This window comes from Camelus bactrianus, chromosome 4 (genome assembly GCF_048773025.1).
Source record: "Camelus bactrianus isolate YW-2024 breed Bactrian camel chromosome 4, ASM4877302v1, whole genome shotgun sequence".
Lineage (NCBI taxonomy): Eukaryota > Metazoa > Chordata > Mammalia > Artiodactyla > Camelidae > Camelus > Camelus bactrianus.
In genome coordinates, this window is record NC_133542.1 from 50,627,009 (window position 1) to 50,640,285 (window position 13,277).

A 13,277-nucleotide genomic window follows, 5' to 3' on the forward strand; every position below is an offset into this window, starting at 1 on the left:
GGTTAATGTGTTATGGGAGAAAATATGGCTTCTTTTAACATGTGGCTCAGTGGGGATGTGTTTTAATTTTAGGATCTTTGCATATCTGTCTGAAAATCTCTAATGTTGAAGGCCATTGCTTGGGCTGAAGGTGACTGGAGTGCCAGAACACACCAAAATCTGAAGGTAGCTCATTCACTAATTTATTTATTCATTTAATACACATGTATTAAGTGCTCATTCTGTACCAAACACTGTTATAGGCAAACTATTAAAAGAAGGAGCCTAGTTAAAAGGGCTCTCTATGTAGAAGATGACTTCATTGTCGAGGAATTGTTAGCCTCATGGGCTGTCCACCTCAGTGATCTTCATATCTGGACCCCAGACTTCCTGTCCAGGATTTGACAAGTCCTAGGTGTGATTCATTATCTTTAAGGGTGCTTGAAGACCATGGTTATGAACTACCAGGTTATTTCTTCCTCAAAGTTTTATACATTTCCCCTTGGCTTATCATTATTAAATTTCTTGAACAATGTTTTCAGACAAGACAAAGTACCTTAGAATTTTAACCAAGTCCAACATTAACACTTTATATATATGTTTATTTATTATATGATATATAATACTTATATATAAATATAACATATATTTATACATATAAATATAACTTTAATGACATAGGACAGTATTTAAAATAATCTAACAAACACGTCTAGACCCCTTACTTGTAGCTTTACTGAAAAGTCTCAGATATCCAATTTCAATTAAGGCTGGAGGCTGTCTTGAGAAATAGATCTGAAGGCCCAGATCAGTAGTTTAGGAAGAATATACAGCTTTCTTCACATAATAATAGTAATTAGGAGAGATAACATGTATTGAGTATGTGCTAAGTGCCATATATAAATTATGACCTTGCCAATCTTTCAAGTATGGAGAGGAAAAAAAGAGATATTCTTTAAGGAAAAAAGAAGTCACTCTAGAAACCAGGAAGCTTTGCTTGTTTGTCTTTCTGTGTGTAGATTTGTTTGATGGTTACACATAGATCTATTGGAGCAATGTTGTGTTTGGACAAACACCAGCCAAAATATCTCAAGATACAGAACTAAATACAGCTCTGCTTCTACTGATCAGGAATTGAAAAAAGCTGCATTTCTTTATTCTCAGTCATTTGTTGTTGTTGCTGGTTTTCTTTTTAAACTATGAGAACAAAAGGAGAATCCCAAACAAAGATTATTGGGTTCAGCTATCAAATCCCGAAGAGCTTGTGAAAACAAGAATACCTAGATTCAGCTATAACTGCTAATAAGGAATATAAACCAAGAACTAGTGGGGCTCCCACGAGGACTTCTTGGGGAGTATATCAAGATTTTGTGCATGCTCAAGTCCTTGTGCCTGTAGGCTGAGGATTAGAAATGTCTGTTCAGTGGTATCAGCAAGGTATTCCTTAAGAGTATGCTGCTAATATGAAGGCAGCTGTGAAAAAAAAAATCACATCAAGATGAAAATGCTGATGATTGCTGAAATAAGTAATATGTGTGTAGTGTATCTTATCTTCACAGACAAATCTAAGTGTTTGACTTAAATAATTGCAAGACTTTCTAACTCTTTTGATTTGAGGAAAGGAAAAATTAAGTATCAGGTGATCCTTGTCACAGAGGAGGGATACACACAGCTGGGGTAAAATATAGACACAAAGAACTTTCAGACTTTGGTTTCCAAAAACATAAAATTTTAAGTATCTGTAGAGAACTCTAGGCATAGAAAAAAAAAAATCTGAGAGTTTGAGGGGAGGTATCTTCCTCTGTCTCTCAAACCAGGCTAGAAAATGTTTCCTTAGAAGTGTTGGAGGTGTGGGGGAGTAATGGAGAAGAAATGAAAGGGTGGAGATTTGGAGGATTTGCAGAGTGGTCTTGTATCCCGCTCGCAAGGCATAGTCCTGATGCTGAGCCAATCAGTGGTTCCATCTCCTTGGACACTTGCTTCTGGAATGACAAGTCTCAAGACTCCTGTGAGTAATTTTGGAACAAAGGCTTATTCCCTCCCTTTGGAGAGTGTGATGAACCATTTTTTTGTCAGCATGAGGGAAGCTGCCTTCAACACAAAGCTGACTCACAAATGAGAGAAAAAGCAAGGCAAGTTCAGCAAATGATTGGAGTCCTGATTGACATCAGGAACTGCTGTGTTCAATTGCATGTGAAGTCCACTCTATATTAAAACTTTCCATCTACGTAATATAACACATCTCCTTTATTATTAATTAAACCACCTGAATTAGGTATTCTGTTACTTGGAATCAATGGTATCTAACCTGATAAGACAAATAATATTCTTAATGTACTTTCTGTATGTGTCCAAAGCTTTAGACATAAACTCAATCTCCCCACCACACTGGGAAGTGAACATCATTACCTCCATTTTACAAATCAGGAAGCCAAGACTCAGAATTGTTGCACAAAGTGGCAGAGCAGGGATTTGGATCTGGAACCATCGAGACCCAAAGCCTGGACCCTTTCCTCTTCTGTCATATCATATCCCAATCACAGAGTCCCAGATCACTGGCAGATGTTTCATTAATGTGTGTGATCAGTGTGTTACATGCCTTCTGCTGATTTCTCTCAGGACCTGCTCCCAACAACCAATGTTTCTGAGGTATAGACCACACAAAAGCACTTTTTTTTTTTTTTACTACTGAACTCCCTGATAGGATTCAGAAAATACAAATCAAAGTTATAATAACAGATTAGAATCTATTCTGAAATAGACTCAAGTATTTTAGGAGCAGAATTGAATGCGCTTCTTCTAAAGCCTGCCTGAAATGGCAACATGAAGTAGCAGAAAGCATGGGGGTTTGAAATTATATAGATCTGGGTAAAAATTACAGCTTTGGGACATATGGGTTTACAGGATGGCAGATTAGATGTGATTAATGGATTTGCTATCAAAATCCCATTGAAAATCCAAAAGAAAATGAAAAAAATTGCAAAATTCACAATGGCAATGACAGTTAAAGAAGAGACTATAGTTTAAAATCTGGCCTGCCTTTTCCTCGATGGCATCAGTGAAGGGTGAAGGGTTGAGAAGCACTTTCCTAGCTGATACACCATGTACTCTACCTAAAATAGTCTCTCCAGACGGTATTGAAAAACTCTAATTGATCCCCTCTCTATACACAAACTCCAGGAAAATGAAGGGTCACACAGTCATAAAAACTCAGAGCTATTATACAGTTATGCATAAAATGTCTTCTAAGCCAGACTAAGCCAAATCATCTATTTCCCACTCTGACAGTGTCCCAGTCTGTTAACCCTCTGAATGGTGAGTCCTTTTCTCTAATCCATGTAGTGTGTACAACTCCAAAGGCAACAGTAGTGCAGGAGGGAGAGAAGCCTGGAGAAAACTGCACTGTATGATGAGCTGAGACAAATCTCTTGTGTGGATTTTTTCAGCCAAAGAAATGAAAACAGAGATGTAGAAGAGTAGTGAGTACAAAGGGCTGAGAGAAGCTGCCAGATTGAGAAAGGGAATATTGAGGAACTTCAGCCCAGTGGAACATCACTAGATGAATATCGTGTAGGAATCATACGTGAAGCTGTGGGCTCTGTTTAGACGTGTGGAGGAAAGTGCAGAATCTGAACAGGTAGACCTCAGGGAGTAGTGACAATTCAACAAAGGCATCTCACGACAGTCATTGAACTCCAATTGAAAGATGAGTAAACAGAAAAACAAAACACACAACCCAAGCACAGGAGGCAATTAAAAAAATATTGACAAGGGGAGGATACTCAGTAGATGTGAGTGTGGTGAGATAACATTTTGAGATACTAACCTGTTTTTTTCCCCTGATGCTTCACTCTTCCCTGTGCCTCCCACCCGTACCCTATTCAAGAATCTGGAAGTTCTATGCTCTTTGCTCAGGGAGGAGATGGGATAGGACAGAAAACAGAAGCAAAGGACTGTTACGACTTTGTTTCCAAAAGCATAGGCTCTTAGGTGACTGGAGAAGATTTTAGGCATGACCAAAATGTTAGGGTTAAAGAGATAGAGGTCTACTTTTCCAGCCTGGCTAGAGGAAGGGGGATGGATTATTTCAGGGAGATAGACCCTGTATTCTGCTTTCTGGAGGAAATCTAGGGTTCAGAGAGGAAGTAGATGTGGTGAGTTTTGAGAGAATGGGTCTTGGCCAGTTTGGTAGAGATTTTGATATCCTCACATGATAAGGAAAGATTAGAATACATTTTGTGCCCATAAAATGAAAGGAAATAGGAGAGAGAGCTGTCAGACCAAAGAGGGCAGGCAGAGAGAAGCTCGTGATATTTTAGTGGTGATCTGTGCAGAGTAATGATGGAGAACCAGTAGAGGTAATAGCTACCTCAGGAGAAATCTGCATGGACATAAGATATTGAAGACCAGATTAGGGTCCCATCCCTTTCATTAAATGCCAAGGCACTGGGTTAAGTTACTTACACACAACTCTAAAGCAAGGGGAGGGAATCCCAAATTATCTGAGATTAAGTTTCAGCCATCTTGATGGAATGGGAAATAGACATTAGGTCAAGTTACTAATAGTTATTATAAAGTTGTATTTATTTGCACATCTGGGATGTAAACTGAGATACATATTGACTACATTGGCTATAATTATTATTACTTTCATATCACAGCCTTCACCTGAGTCCATTCTTTGCTCAATAAAGGCAATCTTTCAAAATAAACTAAATAAAAAATTTTATTGATAATATTATGCCACTTGTTGAGGTAACTGGAGATTCCAACATAGGTTATATCTGATACATAAGAAAGACTTCAGACTTAATCTAGAGACTTAGTTCAGGTGGTTCAACAGTTTGGTAAAAGGACCCACGAGTCAGAAAAATGTAAGTGCAAACTTGACTGCATCCATTTCTCCTGTGAGTCAAGTACGTATACCCAGTGGTATAAAATCGGAACTCCTGTTAATGAAATACACTTGCAGGCTAGTTCCCTGACCGTGAGGCTAAACGAGACCAGTAGAAAGCTCATTTATATGAGTGAAAACCACCTCTAAAAGAAGCTAGCTTTTAAGCTGCCTTTAGATCAAAGTGGGTATTTGGAGAGAAGCTGCTTACAGGTCCATAGAACACTTTGATGTTGGTCGTTTTCTCCTTGAGACTGGAGAGAGGGCTCGCCAGCCTCTGAAACCCCATCCGGGCATCTCTATTGTTTAACTTGCAGGTAAAATTTTCAACTAAACTTGTGAGACTAATAATTCAAATGGGGACGTTGACATTTTATTACTGTCTTCCAAAAGTAAAAAGACAGAGGAATCAATTTTCTGCCACTATTTCCAAATTACAGAAATATATATATATATAAAATCTGTCTGATTTTTATTCCACTGTGCTTTTAAAAGCTTTGGAAGAACTGTGTGCTGATCTTTGAAGCTGTCTGTATGAAATATCCTGTTGTATACTCTGGGTAGCTCTTCTGTCCTATTTTTCTTTATAAATCGTCGCTAATATTTCACTTGGAAATGTTTCATTCAGTGGCCTTTTTTTCATTCTGTAGTTCTAAGTGCTTCCTATGTACTAAGCACTGTGTTTTATGCTGACTTTGTGGAAATAACTAAGACAGTCTTTTCCTCCCTCAAGGAGCTCAGAAGTTCATCAGTACAATTCCATGATATAAGGATTTTGATAAGGACTTGGTGTCAGCACACATTGGGTATGGAGTGTCTAAATGGGAAAATCTCAAACCATCAGCATTGGTGAGGCTATGTCGTGGCAGGCAGACCATGGGAAAAGCCAGGCTCAGCTGCCTTCACCATGAGACATCCATTTGTAACTCTGATGTCCTACCAGAGAGTTACTCTCTTCTCCAAAGGTACTACCTTCCTCACCTCTCCCATCCCACCAGGGCTGGTAAAAATGTGTGCAGTATGCCCAGGGGCAGAATTCAGGACTCAGAGGTCCTAGCGTGAGAGAAGAAAGGCAGAGTCCCAGATGGTGCCAGGCAGACAGAGTGAGAGAAATCATTCCCAGAATCAGGGAAGTCACTGGACATGCAACAGAGCAGGAGAAACCACCGAGAAATTACTGGTGTTCTGTTTTTCACTGCTGTTTTTCACTTGCCTCATCAGCAAGACTTGAAAGTCATGTGGATTACCCACTTAAGAGGTTGATGAAGGCATACCACACCTAAGACTCTGGCTCTCCTGACTTCCAGAAAAGGCAAAAAAGCTTTTAGGTAGTCCTACATCCTGCTGGCAACATCAAGATATTTCTGGTGATCATCAGGGGCTGTTATGGGAAAACAAGAGGTAAGGACAAACCTCTTGTGTTTCAGACTAGTGGTACCATGTGGCCACAAGGAGCAGCATCAAATAACCACAAACCACAGAGGCAGAGAACCCTCCCCAGCTGGAGGGCCCAGGGGTCTTCCTTCAGGCTCAGTTAAGTCCCCCAAAGGCAGAGTGAGAACGAGGAGAGAGTCCCTGAGTGGAGGATGTTGTACTTTTCATCAGTCATGACATGTGGCTCTCTGAGTTGGTTGTAAATCGGACTTTCTCAGCCTTGGAACTGTTGACATTTGGGGTCAGATAGTTACTTGTTGTGGACACTGTTCTGTGCGTTAGAGGGCATTGAACATCTCTGACTTTAACCCATGGGATGCGAGTAGCACCCCCGCCCCATACCAGTGTGATAACCAAAATTGTCTCCCAGCAATGCCAAATGTTTTTGGGGTTCTCCAGCTGAGAATCACTAAATAAATATGATAAAATTGGAAAAAGAGAAAAAAGACATTATTTGAACTTAAGCCTTGGAAAACAGTCCAGACCCATTACACCTGGGTTACAAGTAACGCACGGCAGGAGTATTATAGGGGGACACTAACATCCTGTAGGGGGGAAGCCAGGCTGCAGGGGTTACAGAGGGATCAGAAGGAAACTCAGGGGTTTAATGATGAAGCGGCTTTGTCTTGGAAAGGAGGGAGGATTTCAGTCTCCACTTACCTGTCTGAATGCTCCTGAACACCTGAGCATTTGGTGGGTTCACGGCAATGCATACAGCAGGAAAAGCTGGCTGTTGGGACCGTGAACAGCTGTACTTGACTGCAAAGGCTCCTTGGGAACTGTGGGATTCCTGTGGGGTAGAGGACTGTGGAGAGCAGAGGGGCAAAGCAGAAAGAGGCAACTTTGGTAATTCTAGACCCCTGTGGGTTTTTTGGTGGAGTACAGTGGACTATCAACTCTGCTGGAGACATATGTGCTTTTGCAATATAACTAAATGGTTTTTCTCAAATTTCTGCAGCTTTCATTTGCGTATTTATGAAACAGACTACCTGCTAGTTAAACGTGTTGCGGGGTTCTTTTTCTGCCTGGGGGTGATTTTATTCTTAGGGGAAAAGGATGCTATTTCTTTCTGTAAGTCTCAAATATTACATGCATCAGAGAACTCAAGGAAAAAGCTTTTATTCTCTTGAGACAAACACAAATAACTCCAGTTTCTTCTACTTCTTGTTTAAAGCTACCTCATAAAGTGCTATCACAAACATGCTCCAAGGATGAATTGTTTAGTGTGCTATAAAGATTGTGTGCAAATACACACACATATTGCATTTATATGCCACATGTAGTTATACTGTATTCTCTAAGAGCACTTTAGAGGACTCAATATAGATTTTATTCAGTGGAAAATAATAAATACAGAAGAATAAAAAAACCACATGTTATAATATAAATAAATGATGGATATAAAAATTTCAAAATTTTCTACTAAAAGACTGAAATCTAGACATTTGGTAATGAAATACTGATTTCCTACTCGTGCTGTTTTCCATCTTTAAACCAGATGGTAGTTCTCAAAATTCAGGTTATAAAGGCATAGCACAACTTGCATTTTTTCCTTTTTATGTTTAATGGTAAACTTCACATTGGCAGAGAAGGCCTCCTTGTGGTAGAGACATCTCAGTCAGTACACGTGACCTGGTGACCGTATTCCCTTACACAAAGGGATTAGGTCGCCTAGTTCCATCTCCACTTCAAATACCTTTTGTTAGAAGTCTGCCTCCCAAGTGGGCATCATTTTTTTTTTCCCTTCATATTTTCTACATTGTCTTCCTTTTGAAAGTCCTTCATTTGGGAGTTAGGATTCCATCAATAACCCCATGGTGATGGGGGCTGGGTAGGAGAGAGCCAGGAGAGTCTGATGGCTTACGTGACCCAAACCGATCAAACAACTTCAAAACTAAAATGCTGTTTTACACATTCAGAATCAAACTTCACATGGCTACCAAAAATGTGCCGTTAAGTCCAGGCATTGTCTTATTTTCCCTGCTTTATCTCTAGTCCCTAGCAGAGTATCTGGCAGATAGTAGACCTTGGCTACATAGTTCTTGAATAAATAGGTGAGGGATAATTCTGCTGCCTCAAAGAAACAAACAATTTCAAAGAAACAGACATATTCAGGTTAGTCTAGGTGGCTGATTTGTCAATTTTGTTCACATTCCAAAGCAAATAATCCATTGTTTGGCCAAAAAGAAAAACATACTGACACACAGCCAAATGAGAGCAATACACAGGTATTCAAAGCTAATGGACATAATGTAGATGTGTGGATGGTTGGGTAGCAGAATCTCTCACTGTGTTTAGAAGCAGGGCTGATCCGACTGATGTCTAGAATTCAAGGTGCCCAAGGGAGTCAGTCATTCTTCCGGAGGTCAAAAGGATCTTTGTCGTCACAGGTTTAGGAATACGTGGTTATGTTGTAGCCTGGCAAGGCAGAAGATGAAACAGTGAAAAGATTGCTATATGTATGTGTAATGACCAGGGGTTTGACCTCATTTCAGCTGCTAAACTCCTGCTACTATCCCCTCTGCCGTTGGTGCGAACTAAGAGAGAATCTAATATTTCACAATCATAAAACCTCTTACTGGGTACAGAGTCTCCATGTTGAAAGGCATTTTTTTTTTTTTGTAAAGACAAAAACATAACTATCTGAATTGTAACAGGCTTGAGGATGTACATAGTCAGTATAGAATTTACAGCCTGGAGTACCTATCATGGGCATGGTCACAAAAATAAATAAACCCCCCAAATCAATTTTTACATGAGCCAATGATTTAACATCCTTTCAATCATTCTCAAAGCTGTAGGATAAATAATATGAAGGCCTGCTCCTTCAGTGGACTATTTAGTGTCTTTTATTTTAGGAGAAAAATAATAATCTAACCACAACAAAAGTGTAATAACAAAGCATTGTCCAACCTGAGTTGTGAAATACATACCCCAATTATCTACTTCATTTGTCAGTGAACATTTGAAATAGCCTTACAAATGATTGGCAGTATTCCATGATATAGAGAAGCTACTGGCCAGCATTAAATTTGTGGACTAAATTTTGATTCAATAATTAGTTCAAATGCCTGCTTTGAGGTAACCCCGGGGCTCTCAAGTCGGCCAAGACAGATCATGTATAATGTACTTGTTAGAGAGCTAACTTGGGTGTGCAGCTTTGTGGGGAGTCCCTCTGCCTGTCAGGCCCAGCTCAGCGGCCCCTCTGAGTCTGTTTGGAGATTCTTGAAGTCTCTTGTAAACCGTAACTAAAGTGAGGTCAGTGGTGGAACTGAGGCAATATAGCCCATGGCATTGCATCAGAGCCCCTAGGGCTATGAGGAACCTTTGTGACTTGACAAGTTTCAAATGGTAATGAGTGTGGTTATTGAATAGTCTGTCTAGCTTACTCCCACTTTATCCCGGATCTACCACACTGCCTAGCTTATAGTTGCTGTGTGTATTTGTAACATGTATTTGTTGAGTAAATGAATTCAGAGCTAAGCAAGTTGGTAGCAAGGAACAAGCAGAGAAGAAGAAAAACATCATCCTCTGCCCCAGTAAGTTTGTTAAATATTCAATAAATGTAACAAGTTTCTTTTTCACTCCGGAGCATCTCGGATCTTTAGTATGTATTGTGAATCTTCAGGAGAAGAATTTATTTAGCAAAGCAGTTTCCCAACTTTTTTTTTTTTTGAGTGTAAAGCCCTTTGTTCTCAAACTACTGATTAGCCTCTCTCTGTAGTACTTGGACTAATGCATTTATAAATCAGTGTGATGTAATAAGCTAAAAAAAATATGCTTCAACTTCAACTGAATTTTGTTTGCTAGTTTTAGAAATACTGTGTGTGTGTGTGCATGCGCCTGTGCTGGGCCTCCATGACAATAGAGTGCATAAAATTCTCAAAATATGTGAGTGCATCTAGGACACCTATAATCTATTCTGGAGCTCGGAAGTAACATAAATCCTGATCCTTAACCTGTTCAACATTTGCAAAAACAAATTATGTGCTGCTAAAGATTACATAAGCACATGGGGGGTTCTGTTGTGTGCCTGCATCCTAACACTTGGGGAATTTGTTAGTCATTAAAGATTACTGAGCCCTGTTGCCCCTCCAGAGTGTCTGGAGACAGGCATAGGGAGGCCTAGGAATCTGCATTTAAAACTATCCCAAATGATTCTAAAGCAGTTAGGTCAACGGACAACGGTCTGAGTTAACACTCACAAACAACATTACAGTGTATCACTACACAGGTCAAATGTATTGCTTTCCTAATCCAGGGTTCCCCTCTATGGCCAGTTCATACCTTTTAATCACTTCTCTCTCCTCCATCTTTGGAACAGATTGTTGTAGTACCCTAGGATTATGATAGAGATTTGTGTCCTTCCAGGGGAAGAAAAGTCTCACTCAGACTTTTCTTTGAGACTCATTTTTCAAGTTACACTTATTGGTAAGATCTTGTTTCAGCAGGGATTGATCTTATAAATTGAGTTTGAAGCTATAGGAATAATGAGGGGAGGAGGGATGCCATCTAAGCAAGGGAGCCTGGGCACATCTCCTTGAGGTCAGACTCCCTCCCATCTGCCAAACTGACAAATGGGCAGAGTGGCTGGTAGGATGGGGAGGCTTGGTGACTAGTGCCATAGGCTCTGGATTCAAAATGTTTCAGTTCCACTGCTTAATAGCTTTGGGGACTCAGTAAGTTAGGTAACTTCTCTGTGCTTAGTTCTTCTTTTCATTTGTAAGATGAGATAATAGTGTGTATCCCATAGGATTATGTTTGAGACTTAAATGAAATGGTTTCTGTAAAGGACATAGCCCCATACTGGCATACAAGCAATTATTACCTTGAGTGACAGTGGCCTCCAGCTCTTCCATTATAAAATTTGCCATCTTAATTGAATCCAGTGATAGTGGTGATATTGTCATTAAAATTAAAACAACCTACAGGCTGGGAGAAAATATTTGCAAATAATGCGACTGACAAGGGCTTAACTTAACAGAATATACAAACAGCTCATACAAACTCAATTAAAAACAAACAAACAACCCAATCTAAAAATGGCAGAAGACCTAAACAGACATTTCTACAATGAAGACATACAGATATCCAATAGGCACATGAAAAGATGTTCAATATCACAATTATCAGAGAAATGCAAATCAAAACTACAACGAAGTATCACCTCACACCAGTCATAGTGACCATCATCAAAAAGTCCACAAACAATAAGTGCTGGAAAGGGTGTGGAGAAAAGGGAACCCTCCTACATTGTTGGTAGGAATGTGATTTGCTGCTGCCACTATGGAAAATAGTATGAAGGTTCCTTGAAAAAACTAAAAGTAGACTTACCATACAACCCAACAATCCTACTCCCAGGCATGTATCTGGAAGAAGCTCTAATTCAAAAAAATACATGTACCCTAAGGTTCATAGCAGAACTATTTACAAGAACCAAGACATAGAAGCAACCTAAATGTCCACTGACAGATGACTGGATAAAGAAAATGTGGTGTATATATATATGTATATGCACAAGGGAATACTACTCAGCCATAAAAAAGAATGAAATAATGCCATTTGCACCAACATGGATGGACCTAAGGATTATCATACTAAGTGAAGTAAGTCAGAAAGAGAAAGACAAATATCATACAATACCACTTATATGTGGAATCTAAACAAAAATGACAAAAATAAACTTATTTACAAAAGAGAAGGAGACTCACAGACATAGAAGTAAACTTATGGTTTTACCAAAGGGGAAGGATAGGGGGAGGGATAAATTAGCAGTTTGGGATTAGCAGATACAAACTACTATATATAGAATAGATAAACAGCAAGGTCCTACTGTATAGCACAGGGAACTATATTCAATAGCTTGTAATAACCTATTATGAAAAAGAATATATATATATGTGTGTGTGTAATGGAATCATTATGCTGTACACCAGAAAGTAACACAACATTGTAAATCAACTATACGTCAATAAAAAAAATTAAAATAAAACTATATAACCATACATGGAGTACAGCTTTGAAGCTCAGTAAACTTAGGATTGAATATTAACTCTATCCCTCACATTTACAAGATGTATGAACTTGGACAAGTTATTTAACCCACGCGAACCTGTTTCCGTAGCAGTAAATAGGGCTAGAGTACCTAAGAATAAATGATTGCTGTTATCATTGCCATTGACTTTGAGTTACTCAGGCACTTGACAGTTCATTGTCCATGTGAGATCGATTTAAGTGTTACTGAATCTTTCTAAACCTCATTTCATAACACGGAGTTCATTGAGAAAGTTCCCTGACTTTCCCACCAGAAGTGAGAGAATGCTGAGACTCGGAGCCAGCTGGAGTTGCAGGATCCACCCCAGCAGGGAATGAGTGAGGTGTGAAATGGAGAGAAACCAGATTCTAAATCCATGGCAAGGCTGATCTCAGGTAGAAAGAGAAGCTCCAAACTGTCAAGACCGAGGTGGGAGTGTAGAGGGAAAGCAAGGCATTACGGAAGAAACCACAAGAAGGCAAGGCGGACTGAGTGCGTCCCAGAGAGACTGCTTAGAAATTTTCTCCCAGACAACTCTCCAGCGTAGGAGGAGCCTTCCAGGAAACTGCTAGATGCGGCCCTTGGCAGATAAAGAAACTGTTAAGAGAACCATGGCAGTTTGGACAGAACCAAGTGGTATTAAAGTTATCAGTATTCTTACTTTCCGTGTCATACTTTGAGCTTCTTGAGACTAGAATCTGTGTCTCAGCCCATTTTGAATCCCTGATTTGGCTGGAAGTCAGAAGTAGGTGTTTGATAGGAGCTGGTTCAAAGAGATCAAAGGTCAGTCTTGTGTGAATGCATCTCACTTCTCTTCAATGTTTAAGCCACTTTTTAAATATCCAGGGCTCCTTAAGTTTGATTATAGGTTTTGAGAAAGTTTTTCACATTTTAATCAGCCCAATATTCTTTGTAGTAAGAGCTCAAATTTATTTT

At 39.5% G+C, this 13,277-nt stretch overlaps 1 protein-coding gene across 7 annotated transcripts in view; it reads left to right on the forward strand.

Moving 5' to 3' along the window:
• The window catches only part of PLPPR1 (phospholipid phosphatase related 1), a 486,000-nt gene that overhangs the window by 197,635 nt on the left and 275,088 nt on the right, over nt 1–13,277 (forward strand). For all 7 annotated transcript variants that reach the window (XM_074361920.1, XM_074361916.1, XM_074361919.1 and 4 more), the window contains one exon: nt 73–165. The gene's annotated coding sequence lies outside the window, so the exon portion shown is untranslated. The remainder of the gene's footprint in view (nt 1–72; nt 166–13,277) is intronic.